This window comes from Meles meles, chromosome 11, assembly GCF_922984935.1.
Source record: "Meles meles chromosome 11, mMelMel3.1 paternal haplotype, whole genome shotgun sequence".
Lineage (NCBI taxonomy): Eukaryota > Metazoa > Chordata > Mammalia > Carnivora > Mustelidae > Meles > Meles meles.
This window is the reverse complement of record NC_060076.1, coordinates 65,735,159-65,760,163: the sequence shown is the minus strand read 5'-3', so window position 1 is coordinate 65,760,163 and position 25,005 is coordinate 65,735,159.

Sequence of the window (25,005 nt, the reverse complement as noted above, 5' to 3'; positions counted from 1 at the left end):
CCTTTCTAAGGGTGATGAGCGACAGGGGAAAAATAAGCACACTGGGAAAAAGGCATAGTGGCTGAAAAGGAGCTAAAACAAAGTGAAGGTGCCAGGCTTTTGTTGAATGCCTGTTCTAGAAAAGCCACCACGGACTGGATCTGACCACGGGAAGACCTGAGAACACTGTAGCCAAAAAGAGAACAGAACATTAGAACAAGGGATTGTCCCCAGCACACAGGTGCACATGGCTGACTGGTAGCCTAGTTCCCTGATAGTCAAAGTTGCTGGAAAATCGAAGATGTGCTTTCAGAGGCTCCTCTAACACTTCCCTTGCCCCCCATGGTTTTCACGCCCGCCTAAATCATGAGAGACGCTGTCTACTCCTATTTCTAACTGCTGGGCCCCAGCTGCTCCCTGAATAATCAGCTTACCTACCTTCATTAGGGAATCCACTGGGGCCTGCTCCTAGTGCCCCAAGACCTGGAGGGCTTCTTTAATTCAAGATACCCTGAAAGTTGATCTGGCCAAAATTCACTCCATGGAAGCTAACGAGTTCTCTGCTAATCCTATCAGTCTAACTAATGTTGATCAAAAGCATTTTTATCTGCCTCAAGACCTTTGTACCCTTTTATGGATAACCATCTTCAGTTCAGTACCAGTGTCCATGACCCCATGAGGTCCAGCTCTTAGTCCCTCTCCTTTTGTGTCTCCTGCATTTTCCCAAGCACATGGGCCAACACACAGCACCACCATGAACCAAGCAGGGCCCCTGGGCTCTCCCCCAGTCATCCCATGGCAGCTGAGCACCCTTCCACCTCCCCACCGCCCCTGAGGCAACTGTACTCCACATGGCCTTGAGCTTCCTGATCCTGCCCCTCCACCTCTCTCTATACTCACTTCTCTATCCAGCCTGAATTCCTGACTGTCACGGTAACGTGCCCCACTCTGCGGGAAACTCTGCTGGGTTTGCTAACCTCTGAGCCGAGAACTGACCACCACGCAGCAGTCAGGTCAAATCTGAAGCAGGAGACCTCCAGGCAGAACAGTAAGTAGGTACAAAGGCCCTGAGGTGGCGACAAGCTTAGTAAGACCCAGACACAGAACTAGGCCAATGCCCTGTATGCAGATGAATGAAGGAGATGTGGCAGGAGAACAAGACTAAATAAATGTGTGTGTGTGTGTGTGTGTGTGTGTGTGTGTGTGTGTGTGTGTGTGTGTAAACATAGCTCCTGAACCAGCCTTCAGGGATATGCCCAGTAAAGTTGTATTATCCAAATGCTCCCAAGCTTCTCTCACGGAAATTACATTCGTATGCCGCCAGATCGTGCAAGGGCCAAAGACTGAGGCAAAGTGTTGGAATTCACCCTAAACCCATGGAAAGCTGGTGGAGGATTTCAAGCAAGGGAATGGTTAGTCTGAATCATAATTTTTAAGAACTATTTTGGCTACTGGGTGGAGAAGGGATCATCAGGGAGTGAGACCCCTCAGGAAGCTACTGCCATCGGAAGGTGGGAGGGGACAGCGGCTAGGAGAGCGGCCTCAGGAGCAACCGAACTAAAGAGAAACGAATGGACAGGGATATACATTGGTTGTGGAGCCCGCTGGACTTGCTGATGACATATGTCTCAGTGTCCCACATCTCCCAACTCTTTGGCTTCCTGGTGCCGGAATCTGCATCTCTCCCCCAGAACCTCAGAAGTCACTCTGCCATGTGCCTGCAACAGTCAGGCTTGAGGATTTAATTAATACACCCCTGCCACCCCGACTAATAGCCCTGAGTCAATTACTCTCAAAGTTTGGTGTGTCAATCCCCCCAAATCCCTTGGCTAATTCTGAGATGTGAGTTTCCCGGAATGTTCCCATGGGACTGCTCCAGCCTTCCACTGGGCTAGCTGAATTAGGGCTCACCTGCTATTGGCTAGCTCCCTCTCTGGCCTTAAAGTTCAGTTAGAATCACACTTCCAACCACAGTGCCCCGCCCTCGCCCCGCCCCGAGGAATGGTGGGAGAGGCCACGTGAGCGTATTAGCCGTGGGAACACATGATTTTCATCTGGGTTTGAGGATTGGCAGCAGAAGAGAACAGAGATTCCAGCGTAAGTAAGAAGAGTATATATTCTATATGAAAGCAGTGGGGATCTCTGGGTGGGGAGCTCTGAGTGAGTTTGGGCCTTTCTCCTTGACTCTACTTTTCAAGTTATCTCAACTGTATAATGTGTGTAAGAAATGGGATAGTCACAGGATGCTAATTACAAAGGGGAAAACTATAACTTTACATTGGAGAAGTCTGGTAGACACCCCTTAATCAAGTGGTAAAAGTAATTTTCCCACTAATGGTACAAAAGGACATTATCTGATGTCCTGGGAAGAGCCCAGTGCCGCCTCTGTGGGGTTTTGCCCTGTATCATGAAAGAACGTCTGACAAGCCCAAATTCAGGGACTTCTTACAAAATAGCTGGCCTATACGCTTCAAAAAACATCCAGACCATAAAAGACAAAGCCGGACTAAGGAACTGTTCAAGATTAGAGATGCAGTAACTAACGCAAGGTGTGATCCCGAAAAGGATATTTGTGGGCAACAGGGGAAATAGAAATGGGGTCTGGAGATGAAACACTAGTTACTGCATCGTGTTAACTTCCCAACTTGATTGTTAGACTGTAGCCATATTTTTAGGCAATTATAGACTGAAGCACTGAGAGACAAAGGGACATCACGTCCACAAGTCCCCCTCAAATGCTCTTGTTGAGGGAACTGGAGGGAAAAGTAAATGGGAACTCTTTGTATGATTTTTCCACTTTTTATAAGCTCCAAATCATTCCCAAATAATAAGCTAAAAAATAGCATGTGCGTTAACTCTATAAATAAGAAAAACTTTCCAGAAAGAAAAGGTGTCCATATTCCAAGCCGGTGCTATGAAACCACAGGATAGATTTTTGCTGACAGCCAAGTTCCCAAGAGCCAGGGAAGAACAAGGAACAAAAGCCCTGCCCTTCTGAGCTGTCAGAGTGCCAGACACACACAAAGCTTGGCCTCTGAGGGCTTTACTGAAAGATAAGTGCTGATAAGGCCTGCAGGTCATCTTCATCAGCTGCCGGCCCCCCAGCTCGCTGAGAGGAGGCCAGCCCTGCCAGAGCTCTGTCCGACATAAGCCAGAGTAGAGCAAGTTTCTTTTAAGTCGAACACTGCAGCCGGTTCTCCCCGCTGGGTATGAGCAGTCCCTCAGCGGGGTGGCCACCGGAGTGGTGGGCTCTGCTGTCACCCCTTCCTGGAGGGGCCAGGAGGTCACGGCCACAGTCTCCTTCTGATTTACAGGGATGGCCTTCTGTTTGGATGGGTTCAGGAAACTGAAGGAAATCCCAGCATCACTCTTACTAAAAAGATAAGAGACAAAAACCAACCAGTGACTTCACCACTTCTTTCTCCTCAAGCCCAGTGCAGAGCGGGCCTGGGAAACGTGTCCTTTGCCAGGCCCAGGGGGGCGCTGCAGAGTGTTCAGGGGCTGCTGATCTCCGAGGTGCTTCCAGTCGGGCAAAGGACCACTTTTTCCATAACAACGATGGAAGTGCCCCCACACTCTGCTCTACCCGCCACGGCCAGGCTGATCACACTGACTAGCTGTCCCAAGGATGTATTACTTTGAAACATAGTCCAGTCAAGATCTGAGCCTCATCTCCCTTTCAGAAGAGTCTGAGCCCCCCCCACTCCCCACCCCCCACCCCCTGGGTCTCCGTGGGACCCTGGACAGACTGACCCCTGCAGGATCAATAAAAGCGAATGGAGGCCATGGTCACCAAAGATATAAGACGCTGCTCTCTCCCATTTATGGGGGGAGGCCCTCATTATCCAACCCCCCATTTTTTTTTAACTCCTGAAGGGTGTACCCATGACTCAAACCATTCCAATACTTCCCAACATTCCAGAGAAAGGGCAGGCTGTTTCTGGGGGGGAGAAGGTGGGAGCCGGCTGGAGCACTAGCACAGAGGCACACTGCCCTCGTGTGGTGGCTTCAGGCATGATGGGGGCCGGCACTCCCATCCAGGTCCCTCACTCATCACCTCTGCCCCCTGAAGAGGGGAAAGTTAAACTAGAAGGTTGACTTGCCTACACCACAACTAAAGATTGCTGTACGAATCCGTACAGCTGACTGAGACTGGGAAGAAGAACATTCCAAATGGCGAGTTAAAGCCACGGGTTTAAGGTCTGGCTCTGGAACTCTGAGCAAGGTGCTGGAATTCTCTGTTCTCTTCCACAAAAGGAAAAGAAGTTAAAGCTGTGGCACTTACGTCACAGAGTTGTTGTAAATATTACATGAGGTAATGTGTGTGATACAGACTGTCACACACACACACACACACACACACACACACATACACAACGTGCCATGCACACAGCACCATAGTCACTCTCCGGTTTTAAAAGGATTTTCAAGAAACACTGTGCCTTTTGACACTCTCCAACACAGCCCAGCCTGGCTTGGGCTTACCTGGGATCTTCTGGTTGTAAGGAACAGGCATCTTCCCACCCACCTCCTGGAGTCCAAGGATGGGGTCAGTGTCAGGCGTGTTTTACCACTGTGATGGGTACTGGCAATACCCAAGGACAGAGCCAACCCTTCAACCGCGGCACAGGCCCAGCCTCCATGGGGTGTCCACTTGGCTGACATGTCATGTCATAGCCCCTGCTAAGTGCCCTTCCTTCGCCTGACTCACCCCGTTGTCACTCTCATGGTTTCTGTCTCAAGAGACACTATGTCCCGGTTCAAACTGTCCTATCTGTTCACATTCCCACATTTACAAAAAGCTGTCCCCAGCCTCAGTGTCTCCTTTTCCCATCCCCACACTCCTGAAAGAGAAATCTGATGAGCCCTCGTAGAGCCAGGCCATGGAAGGCACTGACCAGCCTAAGCGTGGCTCACACCCAGACCCAGAGAAAGAGAGATTTTGGCATAAAATATGCTTGTGCCTTGAAACGGGGCCATGAGCCAAACAGGGCAATAATGTAGGCCAAAGACCCAGGGGGAAGGTGGGGGAAACTGAAGGCCGCACCCCCTTCTTGGATGCTGATGTAGAGGCTTTTTTCTTTTCTTTTCCTTGAGTTTCAGGGGCTCCAAAGGCATCTTGAGGCAGAGAGCAAAGCTTCATGACTATTAGTTTTTATTCTTAAAAAACTGGCCTATTCCAACATAAGGCCCAACCTGGCATTACCAACAAATGCTTTTGATGAAAGACTTTTCCCGTTACCAAGAATTACTCAAAAGTGGGAATCAGCACAGCGAGTCCTCATACCTGATTCATATTCAAAATAGAGACTAAGGGTTCGTAAACTTTTGATGGGTTGAGAAATGTGAAGCAAGCTCTGTGGTCAAAATAAGCTTGCATCTTCGTATTTGCTAAACAATTATTTTTAAAATCAATGTAAATTTTAAAAACTCAAAAAAAAAATAAAAGCTTCATGACTATTAAAGGTAGAGGTCAACCGCACCTCTCCTTAGCTCTGTGAGCCTCTGGGAGGCAGGTGCCTTCTTGGGGGCAAGTGTGGACTTAGCTTCAGAGGCTGGGGAGCAGGGTGGGCCTGACTTCCAGCACCCCTTCCGCGGGCAGCTGCTCGGAGGGCACAGACAGGTGTGTTCTCCAACCTGGCAGAGGACAGACCTGTACATCCTCACCCCGGATGAAAGATTCCAATTCATCAAAAACAGCTTTTCTTGAATCCCATTCTTTTCATAACATTTTGCTCACAGGAAAAAATCAGCAAGTTTTTATGTGCCCTTTATTTCCAACTAGATGTCGAAGAGAAGCAGTAGGACCTGAGACTGCTAAGGCCACGACCTTGAGAGTGAACACTCCCTAAATGCGGCACCCTGGCTGTCTTGCTCACCTTGCCCCAGCGCCAGCCCTGCTTCTCAAGCCTCTGACCAGTGCAAACTTTCAGTAGGCTTTCCTAGCCCTGGGCAACCCTTCTCAGCACCTGCCACAGCTGACGTCTAACCTCAGCTCCTATGTGGCTCAGTGGTCCGCCTCCAGCATCGGGCCGCAGCTCCACGCTCCCTTACACCAGATCTCCCATGCCTTGTCCACCGCCGGGCATATGTGAGACAGACAAAAAAATACTCGTTGATCAAATGGGGGAAACAAAAAAGAAGAAAAACTCAGCAAAGCCTATGAAGTAGGGTCAGAGTCACCAGATGGGGGTTCCCAGGAGAGCCGAGCCCCACTCAATGACTCTAGGGGTCCCCAAAGGGATATAACCCAGTGTCCTGGCCCCAAGAGAAGAATCAGGCCCAGTGTCCTCGGATATATTCCGTGTGCTGGATATATTCCAGCACATGTTCATGGAGGAACACAAAGTCCTGTGTAGGTACTAAAGTTGGGTGGGTTCATTTCTTGCGCCTGAGGCATAGATGTCTGACTGCGGAGCAGAACACTAAGGGGAGGGAGATGACATTCACTGGGTGCCTGCCATGAGCCAGGTCCTAGAGGCTTCACCTGCCTGAGTTATTTCACAACAACCCCAAGGGCTGCCTTCTTTATCTTGTCTTGAAGATAAGAAAGTAGGTATAAGAAATTACATAATATTTAAAAGGCACACGTACTTAGCTCTGAACCCTATATTGTTCTTGCGGCATCGTATAAAAGAGGTGCCAAGTGATAAGAAGGTTCTGAGAAAGAAGACAGATTGAATTTCAGATAGGCTTTGATGTTTTTAACATCAGGATTTCAACTGGCATAGATGTCAGGGATGTTCTAGAAGAAAATAACAGAAAAAAAAAAGAAGAAAATAACAGGATCTTGGAGTAGCTCACAGCTCACGTGCATGCGATATTTCAAAATCTCTCAGCCAGAGGAATTTCATTCCAGGCCCCAACCCTCCCTGCTCCCACCTCCACCCAATGGATCAGGGTCCTTGGAAGCATTGCCTGGATCCATAGTGGCCGAAGAACAGTCTCAGACTGGTACAGGACCTGTTACTCCACAGGTAGAACAGAATTCATTAAAGACTCAGATGCTACAAGAAGGTGAAACGACTGGGGCTTTCACCCACTGTTGGGTGGGGGCAGGAATGTAAAATGGTCTCACCACCTTGGGAAGTAGTTTGCTAGTTTAAAATAATTAAACATATAGGGGCACCTGGGTGGCTCAGTGGGTTAAGCTTCTGCCTTCGGCTCGGGTCATGATCCCGGGGTCCTGGGATCAAACCCCACGTTGGGGGGGGTGTCTCTGCTCAGCGGGGAGCCTGCTTCCCACAGGCTGCTTCCCCCATCTGCCTCTCTGCCTACTTGTAATCTCTGTCTGTCAAATAAATACATAAAATCTTTAAAAAATTAAACATATACCTTTCATATGACCCAGCCACTCTGTTCCTATGTATTTATCCAGGAGAAAAGCAAATACATGTCCACACAGAGACTGGAACATGAATGTTTGTAACAAGGTCATTTGTAATAGCTCCAAATGGAAAACAATCCAAATGCCCACTAGCAGGTGAGTGGACAAATAAATTGCTGTACAGCCAATCCATGGGATACTACTCAGCAGTAAAAAAGAACGATCTATACACACAATATGACATGAATGAATTTCAAAATAATTATGTTGAGTGAAAGAAGCCAGACCAAAGAAGAGTACATACTGTATGATTCCATTTACATAAATTTTGGGGCACCTGGCTGGTTCAGTCAGTAGAGCATGTAACTTTTGATCTTGGGGTTCTGAGTTCAAACCCCATGCTGGGCATAAAGATTACTTTTTAAACAGTCTTCCATTCACATAAATTTCTAGGAAATGCAAATCAATCTACAGTGACAGAAAGTAGATCATTGGTTTCCTGGGGTTGGGATGGGGCAGGTGTAAGGGACTATAAAGGGCACGGTGAAGTTGGGGGAGGGCTAGTTTGCTAGAGCAGCCATTGCAGAATACCACAGGCTGGGTGACCTGAACAACAGTTTAACAGGTAGCCATTGATGTTGCAGTGATGGTGATTGATGGTGACCATAGTTTCAACACTTGCTCAGTTATACACTTAGTATATACAAGACTTTTGTATGTCCATTTTAGTCAATAAAATTGTTTTTAAAAACAATAACCACAAACAGCAGATCCCTGGGCTCTGCCCTTGGAGACATGCTAATTCAAATGGTCAGGAGTAGATTCCAAAAATTGTTTTCCAACTCGTCCTAATGACTCCAGTACAGCAATTGGGTCTGGAAGTCAACAGTTCAGGTGGCACACATCAGAGAAGACAGCTACCCGAAGTCCACACCCCGGTCTTCTCAGAAATATTTGGGGACAGTCAAGTGCCACACATCTTGACAATCATCACCCCAGGTGGCAGTTTCAGAAAGTGAGCCTTTCAAAAATGCTATCTCCCCACATCCTGTGTGATCCCAGTAACACACGCTCCAAGTAGAATGGGATATTTAGCCCCCACTCTCATCCAGATGACCGTCCTTAAAACTCCCTTAAATAGAAATTCTCAGCCAAGAAGTTCTTTCTCTTCCTAAGGAGTCAACTCAGGCCTTGATCAGTGACTGACACTCCCACCACTACTCACTACACAGTGGTTCATGTTCATAGTCTTCTGGGAAATAAAACATCCTTCCTCATCTAGATCACATTGGAACTCCACCTGTATCATCTCTTGGTCTTGCAGAACATGCACCCAATGGCCACCAGAGTCTTTACAGATCCCACCCAGCTACCAAACATTGCCCAGCATGCATGTGTTATCTTTTGGATGGTGGTCAGTAAAGCATCTTCACAGTTAAGACAATATTGTAATAGTTCTGGTCTTGGTTTTAACACTCAGCATAAAACTTAGGCAGTCTGCTTAATCTCACTGAGCTCAGTTTTCTTGTCTATAAATTTAATATAATGAGACCTTTGGGTTGGCTTCCCTAAAGTGCTCATACTATTAATATAGCAGCTCCCTCTCCCTCAGCAACTCCTTTTACCTTCACACTCTTTTCATTTTCTGTTGACATCTCTTAATGTGCAATTATGGGTTTGTTTTATCACTGTGGGATTAGACAAATCAGGCCCATTCCAGGTACCACCTGCCCATCAGACACTAAGCTTAAAATAACTGCCATACATAACGTATCATAGACCAAGGAACAGGTTTTATTGGTGTCTTAGTCAGCTTAGTCAGCTTAGTCATAAAAAAAAAAAATACCAGACTGGGTGTCTTAAACAATAGAAATTTATTTCTCATAGTTCTATAGGCTAAAAGTCCAAGATCAAGGTGTCAGCAGGTTTGGTTTCCTCTGAGGCCTCTCTAGCTTGCTGATGGTCTCCTTTTCCTGGTGTCCTCATGTGGTCTTTCCCTGACATAGAGGGTGTTTCTCTGTGTGTCCAAATTAAATTTCCTTTTCTTAAATGTTCATCATTAGCCATCAGGAAAATTCAAATCAAAACCACATTGAGATACCACCTTACACCAGCTAGAGTGGCAAAAATTAACAAGGCAGGAAACAACAAATACTGGAGAGGATGTGGAGAAAGGGGAACCCTTTTACACTGTTGGTGGGAATGCAAGTTGGTGCCACCACTTTGGAAAACGGTGTAGATATTCCTCAAAAAATTAAAAATAGAGCTATCCTATGATCCAGCAATTTCACTATTGGGTATTTATCCCAAAGATACAGATGTAGTGAAAAGAAGGGCCATACATACCCCAATGTATGGGGGTATGCAATGTCCACAATAGCCAAACTGTGGAAAAAAACAAGATGCCTTTGACAGATGAGTGGATAAAGAAGATGTGGTCCATATACACAAAGGAATATTACTCAGCCGTCAGAAAGGATGAATACCCAACTTTTCCATCAACATGGGTGGGACTAGAGGAGATTATGCTGAATGAAATAAATCAAATAAAGTCAATTATTGTATGGTTTCACTTATTTGTGGAACATAAAGAATAGCGTGGAGGACTGTAGGAGAAGGGGGAAATGAAGGGGAAAAACCGGAGTCAGAGATGAACCATGAGAGACTATGGACTCTGGGAAACAGGGGTTTTAGAATGGAGGGGGCTGAGAGAATGGGTGAGCCTGGTTGTGGGTATTAAGGAGGGCACTGGGTGTTATATGTAAACAATGAATCTGGAACACTACATCAAAAACTAATGATGTATTGCATGGTGACTAACATAACACAATAAAAATATTTTTAAAATTTTAAAATAAATTAAATAAATTTCCTTTTCTTGTAAGGACATTAGTCATACTGGATTTAAGACATCTACCCTAACAATCTCATTTCAATTTGATGAACTCTTTAAAGATCTCCCAACATGGTCACATTCTGAGGTTCCAAGGATTAGGACTTCCAGATATGAAATGTGGGGAGACACAATTGAGATCATACCACTGGGGAAACTCAATAGAAAAGATCAGCACTATCCTCCATGAAGTGGGTTCCAGGGCCAGGGTTCTCTGCGGGAGACCTAGTGTGGATTTGCTTTCCAGGGGAAAGTCTCCAGCCCTCATTGCTCTCTGTTATAGGGAAAGCACAAGAGGAACCAAGTTAGTGAAGAGATTTACAAACTGCTTGGGCACCAATCTGTATTTGGGTGCCAACAGATCAGAAGAGTTATCTGGGAAAGCCAATTGCCCAACACCTACGGACCTTGGGAAGTCATAGCTCATCCAGTTGGTGGAGGGGAAGAAGCCAAGGATCCTGTGGGAGACTGAACCTGAGGTAACAAATCCTGTTGGGATTGGTGAGATCCCAGACAGCTCACTGTCCAGGCAAAGCCACAGATTTTCACACATTATGCAATGTATGCAAAGTATACAAAGTGGAAGGGGAGAGTAGAAGACCATGGAGATACTTCAATTTTATTTCCTTTAATCCTATAAGTCTGTGTGGGACAGATTGACTGCTTAACATTGCAAACATCCTCATTCTCCTTATAGAATAATATTCTATAGACCTAAATGAAATAAATAAAATAAATCAGAATGAAAAGGATAGGTTCATTAAATATAAATACATACATACATACATACATACACACATAAAAAATCTTCTAAGCTAGTTGTCCATGCTTTACATCACTATCCAACAAGCAGGGAAGAATCAGGCAAAAGAAAAAGAGAAAAATGTCAATGAGTCAATAGCTAAGGAATAAGCTGACTTTGTTAACTAAGAATCATCTCCCAAAAATATGCTGACTCAGGCAGTGTTAGAGCCAAGTTCTTTCAAACCTTCAGGGAATTGGAAATGTCTTTGTTATTTAAACTGTTCTGTAGAATAGAAACAAACTAAAAGCTTCCAAGTTCATTTTACTAAACTAACACAATCCTGATGCAATGGTTGGTGGAAGGATAATTTAGTAGGCTTGTCCTGGAGCAGCCAGTGAGATAGAAGGAAATGAAGGTGTGGTATCATGAAGTCACATGTATGAAAATCAAAATAAAAAAGAATAAGTGACTGCTGGATTAGCAACATAAGGGTCATTGCTGACTTTGACAAGCATAGTCACAGCAGAGAGATGAGAACAGAAGCTGAATGGAATTGGCTGAACAGAGAATGTGAAGTGAGATGGTGAGATGGTGACAAAGGGAAACTCTTTCAGAAACCCTGTGAAAGGGGACAGGAGGCAGCAGCTGGGGGATTATTTAATGGTACATACTAGAGCTTGTTTGTATGCTGATGAGAATGATCAAGGAGTTGGAGAAGAACTGACAGTGAAGAAAGGAAAAGACACTTACAGACAAGATGAGATGGAAACCAAAGGACAGTGGCCTTGGATGAGAGCAATGATCTTTCATTCATAGTAAAAGGAGGAAAGCAAAGAATGTAGACATTTAGGGGTGTTCAACAATGATGTGCATAATGCTTTTGCTATAAGAACATTTACTGAAACATTGTTTAGAATTAAAATAAATAAATAAATAAACCAAATGCCCAATGGAGACATTGGCTAAATACACTAGAATATTAAAAGTGATGTAATATATCAATGGCTGACATTTACTTAATGGTAAAAACTGAATGGTTGCACTTAATCTCAGAAAAAAAACAAAGACTTTTCTGCTTTCATTACTCCAATTCAACATACTACTGGAATGTCTAGCCAGGGCAATAAGGCAAGAAAAAGAAATAAAAGCCATACAGATTGAAAAAGAAGAAAGAAAACTGTCCTTATTTGCAGATGATATCACTGTCTATGTAGAAAATACAAAGAAATCTATCAAAAAGTTCTTTTTAAAAAAAAGATTTACTTATTTCACAGAGAGAAAGTGTGTGCATACCCAAGTGGGGGGAGGAGGAAAGAGTGAAAATCTTCAAGCAATCTCCCTGCTGAGTGCAGAGCCTGACATAGGCCTTGATCTCACAACCCATGAGATCATGACCTGAGCTGAAACCAAGAATCAGATATTCAACCACCTGAGCCACTCAGGAGCCCCACAAAAATCTCTTAGTATTGGGGCACCTGGGTGGCTCAGTTGGTTAAAGCCTCTGCCTTCGGCTCAGGTCATGATCTCGGGGTCCTAGGATCGAGTCCCCCATCAGGCTTTCTGCTCAGCGGGGAGCCTGCTTTCCTCTCTCTCTCTCTGCCTGCCTCTGCCTGCTTGTGATCTCTGCCTGTCAAATAAATAAATAAACCCTTAAAAAAAAAAAAAAGCTCTTAGTATAATAAATGGCCTTAGCAAAGCATAGAATTTAAGGTCAACATGCAAAAAATTAATTTCTATATACTAGTAATGGAAAGTGAAATTTAAACCATGATACCATTTATAATTGTTAGGGAGAAAAGAGAAAGAAAGAGGTATAAATCTAACACCATATGTATAGGATCTGTGTGCTTAAAACTACATACCTCTAATGAAAGAAATTAAAGAAGATCTTAATAAATGGAGAAACATACCATGTTAATGGATTGTGAAAATTCAATATAGTAAAGACGTTAATTCTTCTCAAAGTGATCTACAGATTTAACACAATTTCTATGAAAATTCTTGGCAGTATTCTTTATAGATACAGGCAAACTAAATCTAGAGTTTATACAGAAAGGCAAAGTAACTAAAAAGATGTTTTTAAAGTATTACCTGATTTTAAGACTTATTATAGTTATACCAATAGAGATAATTTGGTGTCAGAAGAAGCATAGACACATAAATCAATGAAACAGTATAGAAGTTTCAGAAATAGGTTCACACAAGGAGGCAAACTGAATTTAGACAAAGATGCAATGGGAAATCAATGGAAAAGCGGTGGTCTTTTCACAAAATGGTACTTGAGCAATTAGGCGTTCATAGGCAAAAACAAGAACTTCAACCTAAACTTCACTCATTATATAAAAATTAACTTAAAAAGGATTATAGATCTAAATGTAAAATTATAAAAGTTTTAGAGGAAAACAGGAGAAAATATCTGTGACCTAAGATTACAAACAAAATTTTTAGATATGACAACAAAGGCACACTCCACTGAAGATTTTAATCAACTGGACCTCACCCAATTTTAAAATGTTTGCTTGGCAAAAGATCCTTAATATTAAGAGGATAAAAAGACAAGGCCACAGACAGGGGAGGGGGCAGTAGAGGATTGCAAATCATATCTGCGAAACTCAGAGGACTTTTATGCAGGATACAGAAAAACTCTCTAGACCCTACAGTAAGAAAGGGTACAGTAAGAAACAAACAAACAAAAATCCTATTTCAAAAATGGTTAAGAGACTGGGGTGGACATTTCACCAAAGAAGATACATGGATGGCAAAAAAGTTCATAAAAAGATGTTCAATATCATCTATTTGGACTAAACAGAAATAACTTTATACCAGGTTCAAAAATGTGTATTCTATAAATTCACCGGGACACTCTCTGTTGAAGCCGACTTGACAAGCAAGAAGATCTCTATGCTCTGAGGAAGCCCAAGCAGGGAGGCTTCAACTGACAGCTCCAGCTGAAGTCCTTTGCCAATAACTCACATCAGTTGCTAAATGTGTAAATAGAGACCTTCATACGATATCCCGTCCCCAGCCATTGTCACATCCATCCATCAAACCTTCCCAGCTGAGACTCCACACACCCTGAAGCAGATACAAGTCCTCCTCACCAAGACCTATATGAATTCATAACCAGCAGAATCCATGAGCAATAAAATAGCTGCTCTAAGCTGCTGAGTTTTGGAGTCATTACCCAGCAATAGTAACCAGAACAAACTGGCCCTCTATGTTCTCTCTATAAAACGTACTGTCTCCAAACCTACTACCCATCTACTACCAAGTATAAAGTTCCTCTCTGCTATGTACCCTTTCATTTCTTCCTACCCGTTGAGTTCTGTGCTGATGAAAAGGCATCCTGTTGTTCCCAAACCTGTTTGTGTCAGCTGTATTTATTATTATTATAATTATGCAATTGAATTTAAAATTATATAAACCAATAAAATATTGACATCAAAGGTAAAAGAATTATTATTATTATGAAAATTAAAGTGAATGCTTTGGGAAGACTCAATAAAAGCAAATCAATAAAAATTACCTTAGTTATATTAGATGTGGATATGATGACTGAAAAAGATTGTTGGGGGGGTTGAAAATCTGAAAGGATTCAGCATTTTGATTGTTTTTAAATGTCTTTAAGTTCTCATTCCCCTTTAAAGAAATAAAACCTATATATTAGAGTTGATGCATTATATGAATGTGATTTATGTGAGAAAGACTAGTTGCAATTCCAATCAGTGGACGCATACTTAAAAGAAAGGACTTGGCCCAACATCAAAAGGTTGGCAAAAGAATCTGTTTTTATATGTTTTAAGTTAAAATAAGATGTTTAATACACTCACCCTTTGACCTAGTAAATTCACTCCTGGGTATAAACCTAAGAGAAATGGAAACATATGTCAAAAAAAAAAAAAACTTAGGCAAAAATGTTCATAACAGTATTTGTCATGATAACCCAAACTGGAAGATTAAATGTCCATGAAAAGGAGAATGAATAAGCAAATTGTGATATATTCCTACATGAATTAATACTCAACAGTAAAAGGAACAAATTCAACAACACAAGTGAATGTCATAGATGAAATACCAAGTTAAAAAAGCCAAACACAAAAGAATCTGTACTGTATGATTTCATTTATATAAAATTCTATAGCACACAAAACTAATCTCTTATGACAGAACTTGGGAAACTTTCTGGGGTAATAGAAAAGCTCCAGATCTTGATAGGCTTATGGTTCACACACCTGTATCCATTTGTCAAAATTGTATAGTTAAGATTTGTGTATTTTAATGTAAGTAAATTTTACCTAAAGAAAATGGAATTTTAAAACAAGTGGGGGGTGGGCAGAAAAATGAAATTACAGATAAAGCAAAAATGGCAAAATGTTGATAATTATTGAATAGTATTATGAGGATATGATACACTGTTCTGTGTGTTTGAAATTCTTCATAGCAATTTTTTAAATTAAAATATTTGAAGTATTGGGCGCCTGGGTGGCTCAGTTGGTTGGGTGACTGCCTCCAGCTCAGGTCATGATCCTGGAGTCCTCAGGTCAAGTCTCACATCAGGATCCCTGCTCAACAGGGAGTCTGCTTCTCCTTCTGACCTTTCCCCTCTCATGCTCTCTCTCTCTCTCTCTTTCATTGTCTCTGTCTCAAATAAATAAACAAAAATAAAATCTTTCAAAAAATAAAATAAAATGTTTAAAGTATGTATTATCCTCTATGATTCCCAGATTTAACCAACCTTTTTGATGAGCTGCCCAACTTTGGCCCAAGTCAGGGGCCTCTGCCTCACAGATCCTTGTGCACTCTCTCCAGAGGGCTAAGTCATAGATCTGGTGTGAGGTCGGCACATGGGAGCTTCCAAACCACAGCCTACTGCTGGAGGAGGATTACTGCTTTCTGCCACATATTCTAACGCTTAACAAATATCTGCCTTGTTTCATAATTGATTCATGTCTTGGTACCTCATTAAAATTTTAACTGAAATGTGATGTGATAGATATACCAGGAGGAAAAAAAAAAACCCAAGAATTTTGTTATCAGACCGAGTAGGGGCAAATCTCAGGTCTTGCATTTTTAATCTATGTGGCTTATGACAGGTTAACGTCTATGTCCTTATCTGTAAAAGGGGGACAAAATTGTTTGTTTGTTTGTTTCCACAGTAATGGAAGTCTTGGGATGTGCGTATGGTGTTGCAGAAAGCCAGCCCTCCCTGCTGTTAGGTGGGACAGAATGACTAAGCTCTGCCTATGAGAAGAAAAGAATGTATCACGTGACAGCTTCCAGGAGTCTTCCTTAAAATGAAACTGACGTACATTCTAGACTCCTTTTTTATCATCCCTTTCTTCCATCTTGCTGCCTGAATGTGAATATGATGGCCGGAGACTCAGCCACCAGCTCTGACATGCTAGGAGTAAGGTAGTGATTAGCTGGCAGGATCCTGGTCATTTCCAAGCTTCATTCAGCTGAGCTACCATCCCTGTCCTCTATTGCCTATCTACAAACTTTCAAATGAATAAGAAATTAATGTATTCCATTTTTAAGCCACTGCTGGAGTCTCACAAATGATCTTGAACCTAACTAATATGATAAGTACTTCACAGTGTGCTGAGACAAGTGGAAATGCATGCATCCATAACATTATAGTATATAGATAGTATAGTGTATAGTATAGTATAGTATAGTATAGTATAGTATAGTATAGTATATAGATAATTAGGTCTCCAAAAATAATACTAAATAATAGCTTTGCATCCTTTGAGTTAAAGTCTTATTGGTTTTCCGTAAATGACTCTGGGTCTAGCACTAAGTAACAAATAACTATGGGGGGTAAATTAAATGTATCACACTTCAGTTTTTATTGAAGGAGGACATACTGATCCAAAGGGGAATAATTAAAAAGTACAATGGTTTATCACTTAGCCAGGCACGATTAACATAATTCTAAAACCAAGAACTGATGGGGGGAAACAATCATATATTGAGACAGACATCCTCATAAACCAAAGATCAAAGTTTCTCACCATCAGTACTAGCGACTTTTGGGGCCAAAAATTCTGTCTTGGGTGGAGGGAAGAGGGCTGAGCTGTGCACTGCAGAATAAGTAGAAACAACCTTGGCCTCTACCCACGGGAGATGCCAGTAGCATCCTCCTTCCCTGAGTTGGGACAACCAAAAACATCTCCAGACTTTGCAAAATGTCCTCCAGGGGACACCCCTGGTTGAGAATATAAAGATGGAGGTATACGTTTATATAACTTTTCCAGAAAAAAAATTGGTAATAAATATTAGGAACTTAAAATGCTTAGATGTTTTCATCCACAAATTCTGCTTCAAGGAAATAGTTTGTAAAGATGCACTCATGTCAGTTTAAAAAGACAACCTCATTTCAAAGTTGGAAAATGGTCTGAGTATACATTTTTCCAAAGACTATACAAATGTCCAATAAGCATGCAAACAGGAGTCTGACATCAGTAGCCAACAGAAAAGTAAACATCAAAACCACAGTGAAATATCACTTCCTATGCACTAGGATGGCTGAATCAAAAACACAGATAGGGGCGCCTGGGTGGCTCAGTGGGTTAAGCTGCTGCCTTCGGCTCAGGTCGTGATCTCAGGGTGCTGGGATCGAGTCCCACGTCGGGCTCTCTGCTCAGCAGGGAGCCTGCTTCCCTCTCTCTCTCTCTCTCTGCCTGCCTCTCTATCTACTTGTGATCTCTCTCTGTCAAATAAATAAAATCTTAAAAAAAAAAAAAAACACAGATAATAGCAAGTATTGGTGAGGACGTGGAGAGAAACTGGGGCCCTCACACGCTGCTGGTGGGGGGGTAAACCTGGTACAGCCACTTCGGAAAGTAGTCTAGCAGTTCCTCAGATCCACAATTCCACTCCTAGGCACCTACCCAAGAGAAATGAAAACATATGTCCGCGCATCACATGTACACGAATGTTCATAGCAGCATTATTCATAGTAGACAAAATGCAGACACAACCCAAATGTTCATCAACTGGTGAACTGATAAAGTATGATCTATCCACACTCTAGACAATTATGCAGCAGTAAAGAGGAAGGAAGTGCTGACACCGGCTACAACACAGACAAACCTTGGAAACATTACGCCAAGTGATAAGAAGCCAATAACAAAAAGTCACATATCACATGATTCCATTTATATTAAAAGTCCAGAAGAGGCAAGTCCATAGGACCAAAAGTAAATTAGTGGCTGTCGGAGGCTTGGGAGGGGGTGTGGGGTGAGGAGTGACATCTGATGGACATGGGGCTCCCAGGTGGGGTGATGAAGTGTTCAAAATTATTCCAAAATTGATTGTGGCAATGATTGCACAACTCTGTGAGTATACTAAAAACAATCTGAGTGTAAACTTTAAACAGGAGAATTGTATAGCATGGGAATTAATAAGCCATTATAAAAATACTGTCCTCAATATCAACAAAACAAAAAGATGCATGTACAAGGATGCATGTTGTTATAAGTTATTTACACAATTTTAGAAGTCAAAATATCTAAATGCAAAGCAAAAGGGATGGTAAAATAAATTATGTTTGGTCATATGAAGAAGTATTAAGTAACCACCGTAAACGCCTTTTGAATACTTATTAACAGAAGGAGATCTCATCCTATAATCTTTTTTTTTTAAATATTTTATTTATTTATTTGACAGACAGAGATTTCAAGTAGGCAGAGAGGCAGGCAGAGAGAGAGGAGGAAGCAGGCTCCCTGCTGAGCAGAGAGCCCGATGCGGGGCTCGATCCCAGGACCCCAGGATCATGACCTGAGCTGAAGGCAGTGGCTTTAACCCACTGAGCCACTCAGGCGCCCCTCATCCTGTAATCTTAAGGCAAAAGGCACAATGGAAAATCTGCCCTTAGACACACACTGAAAATTTGTTTAAGAAATCCACAATCAATGAAGAATGATTAATATTGGGTGACAGGAGAAATGGTGATCTTTATTCTCTTCTCTTTCATCGATGGGTTCTGTATTTCCTACTCTGCATAAATGATTATAGCCAGGAATTTATTTTTAAAGATTGAGAAAGAAAATTTATTTCCAAAACTGACTTAAAATTTATAAACTATAAGAGCTGAATTATGGAACATGTGGTCAGGCCTTCTACTTTTACTGATGATGGAACCAGATGCCCACTGTCAGCCATCTCATCAGTGTGTGAACCTGAAACAGTCCTTTTTTCTTCTTTGCTCCTTTTCTCTGTCTCTTGAGGAACCCCCTACCCACTTACACACACACACACACACACACACACACACACACATGGGCAACACAAAAAAAATTGGAAGAAAAACCATACGGGCATTATGCTAAGTCAAATAAGTCAAGCAGAGATAGACAAATATTATATGATCTCACTTATATGTAGGATCTCAAAAACAAACAAACAAACAAACAAAAAACCCCAAAAAGCACCCATGCTCATAGATACAGAGAACAGATTGGTGATTACCAGAGGTGGGGGGGGGGTTAGGGAATTAGCAAAACGGAAGAAGACAGTCAAAAGGTGCAAACTTCCAGTTATAAAATAAGTAAGTCCTGGGGACGTGATATACAGCATGGTGACAGTAGTAATGCCATATCTGCATCTGAAAGTTGCTAAGAGACTAGATCTTAAAGTTCTTGCAAAAAAAAAAATTGTAGCCATGTGTAGTGATGGATGTTAACTAGACTTACTGTGGTGATCGTTTTGTGATAAATACATATAGCAAATCGTTGTGTTGTACACCTGGAACTAATATAATGTTACGTGCCAATTACATCTCAATTAAAAAAAAAAAAAAACAACTAAAGGGGGCGCCTGGGTGGCTCAGTGGGTTAAAGCCTCTGCCTTTGGCTCAGGTCATGATCCCAGGGTCCTGGGATTGAGCCCCACATCAGGCTTTCTGCTCGGTGGGGAGTCTGCTTCCCCTCTCTCTCTGCCTACCTGTGATCTCTGTCTGTAAAATGAATAAATAAAATCTTTTTTTAAAAAAAAGAACTAGAAAAATGTTTTGAGGGATTTCTTTTCTCAAATTGGATTCTATTCTAAAATTCCTACAGGATTAGTTAGAAAGACCCACCCAGCCCATTAGAGGGCAGTAGCATGTCAGGCCAGACTGAGCCTTAAACAAAGTGGATAAACTACAGTGAGAATAAACATCATTCTTTGGCATAGAAGCAGACAAACTTGATTAAAATCATGCTGACCCTGGTTTGACCGTCTTCAGTTTTCTCTGGCAAGCATCGGCTAACAGAGTCTGTTTGAAGTGGAACATTCTGGTTCCCATCCCAAAAGAGCAAGGCAAAGATGACACCCCAGGGAGCTGCCCCAGCAACAGCTCCCAAGTTTTTTTCAGAGCAGCAGCCCATAATCACTTCATTCTCTTGCTCCAAGTGTTGTCAGAGGGATTCTCCAGACTTTGGCATCCTGGGAGGTAGCACAGATGGAAGGCTGGAAGAACACAGAGGGAATCCTTCTATCAAAATGACCAGCTGTTGATGCTGCTCCTTGAGGTTCCAAGCCGTCCATACAAAAAGAAGAATCAGGCGAGAGACAAGAGCCCGGTACTGCTCAGCGAAAACAAAAGTTCAGAGATATCTGGCAAGCCTCCCTCTTCCCAAATGATTCCCAGACAATGGTAAGTTTGGCAAGTGGTCAGTGTTGAAATTGAGGTGTGTGGGCTTGGCTGCAAAGCCTGATTGCTCTCCTCTCTTCACCACATGACAGTGAAAAACAGTGTTGAGGGAATAGTGCTCACCCCTTGATCTTACGCCCAATTAAAGAACCTCATCCCGGGCCGGCAGGACTCTACCATCTCCTGGAAGATGAACCCATGTTCATTCAAATGTTCATCGCATTTGAACCCATGTTCAAAACCCAGCTCTGCCGCTCACTGGTCAGGTGAACCTGTGAGCAACACTCCACTTGTCTGTGCCTTCATTTCCTCAACTGTAAAATGAAGGTGATATTAATAATAGTTCCTACTTTCTAAGTTGTCATGAAAATTTATATAGTCCCTGACTCATTATTAGTATTTAACAAATGTCAACTAGTTTCTAGTGCTAGTGGTTACTGGGACAAAGATCTTAAAATACAGAGTTTTTCTACCCTCACTTCAACTCAACATCCTGGGGCCTTTACTGTGAGAAACTCTTCCCTTAAGTTAAAGGCCCTTAGGGCAGCTGGGTGGTGTCTAACTCCTCATTTCAGTCCTGATCTCAGGGTTGTGAGATCAAGCCCGCATCAGGCTCCACATTCAGCAGGGAAGTCTGCTGGAGATTCTCTCTCTCTCTCTCTGCCCCTCCCCTTCAAATAATAAAGAAACAAATCTTCTTTAAAAAAATATAATAAAGGCCCTCAAAAAGCTTGCTAGACAAATAATCATTCAAATCAATCCAGGATTAATACATTGGATGAACCCACATATTACACAACTAAAAACTCTATCTCAAATCTGCCCCAGGTTGTGTACGCTGAAGCACATTCCTTTGCTCACCTAAGCTGCTGGTTGTGAAAGTGACTCCCCAAAGGCAAATTTACTAAGACTGGATGTGAAGGTTTAGAAACACAGTGTCTACACTTTTATAAGCTGCTCCTTCAACAGTTGAAATGCCTACTAATTCCCCATGCTAGAACAAACACTTATGTAAGATTAATTAGCATGAGTCATTGTGTTTTCTAAATATGGCCACAGCAATATTTAGGTACTTCTCCCATCAGAAGGTGAGACTTGTGTTCCCTCCCACCGAATCTGGAAGGGTTTGAGGATAATGTCATGAGAAATTCAAGGCTAGTCTTATAAGACAATATGGCTTCCTCCTAGGTTTCTCTGGGATGCTCATTCTTGAAACCCAGTCACCAAGCTGTGGGTAAAACCAAGCAAAACATAGAGGGGCCAAGAACAAGTTTCCATCCAGCAGCCCCAGCTGGGGTCCCAGAAAATAACTGCCATCAGTCACCAGACATGTAACTAAGCAATACTTCAGATATTTCCAGTTCCAGAAGCTGACTCATTTCCAGCCTCTGAGTGTTCCCAACTTAGCCCCCAGATATCATGGAGCAAAACAAAACACCCCACTTTACCCTTTCTGACCCACAAAATCTGTGAGCACAAGAAAATGGTTGTTCTTTTATATCGCTAATTTGGGGAATATCTTGTTACACGGCAACAGTAACTGGAACAGCTAGCAACCTTGTTTGTCTCGCATTTAAGCAGATTAGGCTTTAATGTCTGTAAGATAGCTTCTACTTTGCTGAAATCTTGAATTCCACAATAAGATACTTATTCTTTGGGTTTCAAATATTACCCCTTTTGAAACATAGAGTTGAGTATAGGCAGAAACCCAGGGTCCCCATTCAGGAGGTACCAACTATTAATGGCATTACTTTGAGAAAAGCACTTAATATGTGGATCTTGTGTTGTATCCCTCCCCTCCAAATCCAATCTCTGTTCTTCCCCCACCCTCTGACCTGGTGTCTCAGGAGAGGAACCTTGTGAACTACATCAGTGAGCTAGCTTCCAGTTAGCTGTGACCAATGGGAAGCACCAGCAAGAGACCCAGAGGACAGCAGGAGAATGAAATTGAGGTACCTGGTCCTGCAAAGGAAAAACAGTTTCTCCTCTCAACACTCTACTTTCAATAATGCTGATCATCACATGTGTGGAGAGGTTTTCCCACACCAAGAAATTTCAGACACCCGCTGGGTGTCCTACAATTTAAACTCAATTCTGACACTCTTTTTTTTTTTTTTAAGATTTTATTTATTTGACAGAGATCACAAGTAGGCAGAGAGGCAGGCAGAGAGAGAGAAGGGAAGCAGGCTCCCCACTGAGCAGAGAGCCCGATGCGGGACTCGATCCCAGGACAACAACATCATGACCTGAGCCGAAGGCAGAGAGGATTTAACCCACTGAGCCACCCAGGTGCCCCTCAATTCTGACACTCTTTACCCGAGAAGAGCATCAGATCCCACAGGTTAAACACTGTGCTACAAGACATCCCCCACTTTAGGTGCCAACAAGTTGTCACCTGAGCTTCTGATCAATTTACTGGCTATAAATTGAAAGTCCCCACGACACCTGCCCGGGTTCAATCATTTGCTGGAATGGCTCACAGAACTGAGGACAACAGTTTGCTCGCTAGACTACCAGTTTATTGTAAAAGAATACAACTCAAGAACAGCTAGATGTAAGAGATGCATAGGGCAAGGTATATGGGATGAGGTGTGGAGCTTCCGTGCCCTCTCCAGGCATGCTGCCCTCTTAGCACCTATTCACCAGCCTGGAAGCTCCCCAAACCCCATAGTCTATTACATAGACATGATTGATCAAATTAGTGGTCATTGGTGATTGAACTCAACTTCCAGTCTCTCTACCCTCCACAAAGGTTGAGGAATAAGATTGCAAGTTCCAACCTTCTAATCACATGGTCACTTGCCCCTAGCAACCAGCTTCCATCCTTAGGGGCTTTCCAAAAGTCACCTCATTGACATAAACTCAACTGTGGTTGAAAGGGACTTGTTATGAACAACAAATGGCTCACTTATTGCTCTTATCACCTGGGAAATTCCAAGGAATGGGAATGGGGATGACCTAATATGTCTTATTATAGATCACAATATCACAATTCCTATTCCTCTCTCTCTCTCTATGGGGTGGCCAAAGTCTGGTAGCATCTGTTAGCTAGAGGTCACAGCTCCTCTGAGACAGTGTTCCTTATACTGTTCTTTCTCCATCCCCTCTTCTTCTTACCCTCCTTCCCCCAACCACCACCTCTCTTTCTCTGTCTCTCTCATGGGGTCTATAATTGATCCCTTCCCAGCCCCCTCAGGCTTTGGGGGGTGATGATGACTTCCTGATGTCCCTGATGACTTCCCTACACCCTCCCCACATGTTTGCAAATAATTTCTCCAATTGCTCGATCATGACTTCTGTTTCCAGTGGGGACCCTGATTGATAAAGAGTTTCTGATTCTTCGCTGTCAAAAAAAAAAAAAAAAAAAAGTCCACCCATCTAGCCTGCATCCCAGATCAGGCAAGATAATCAGCTGAGCATAGTCTCAGTCAGGACCAAGCACACTGAGTATTTCAGAGAGAAGGGATTTAGTAGAAGTAATTGGTAACACCGCAGCAGAAGGCTGAAAGCAAAAAGAGGATACTAAGTAATTCAGTTATAAGTAACAGCAGGGCTGGTAGAACCAGCAGAGGAGGTGGTGTTTCTAGCAACTGGGTGTTCCAAGGGGAAGCCTCTGTATGGTTTTAATGCTCAATTCCCTAAAGGGGGCACTGTGGGACTAGTGCTAACTTCCAGCTTACTGGTAGGTGCTGAGTCTGGCTAATGCCTTCCCCTCCGCAGAGGCATGGTAACAAGAATCCAAACAGGAAGGAGTTTCCCTCAGCCCTCGTTTTCTTTTGCGCTCCCAAATTTGACCATGGGGAGAATCGAACACAAAGCCAGCTGGCATAAGCGTTGGAAATTTCCCAGCCCAACATCAACAATCAGAGTATGAGATAGGAGGCTTAGGACAGAGGACAACAGGTAAATAACCAATACCAATGGGTACCATAAAAACATTCTGTACTGTAGTTATTATTGTTACTCATACTGAGATAATTTAAATAGATACCCATACCTTAGAATGAATTTTTCCCAGTCTTTTCCCCAGAGCAGGTTTAATTTCAGCCCATGATTTTCCAAGCTTACCTAGGTTTTAAATGTTCTATCTACCCTGTGCTTCCCTCCAAACATCAAAATGCTCCATAAATTCCAGCCAAATCTCCCAGACTCCTTTTATAACTAGGGCAACAGTACATAAATTCTTCTCTCACACAATAAATGCCAATGATGGTCTCAGAAAAGACGAGTGCCACCAAGCACCTGCAGTGCCTAGAACATGGTGATATCCCAGGATAGACTGACCAAGGCCAGCCAAAACACATGCTCCTCCTCCGACTCCCTCCAGAGCTGAAGGCTAGTAGTTCCCCCAACACACCACCCTCTCTGTGTTGACAAGGGAAGCCCTCCACCCAGTACCCCAAAACCTGGAGACCTAAAAA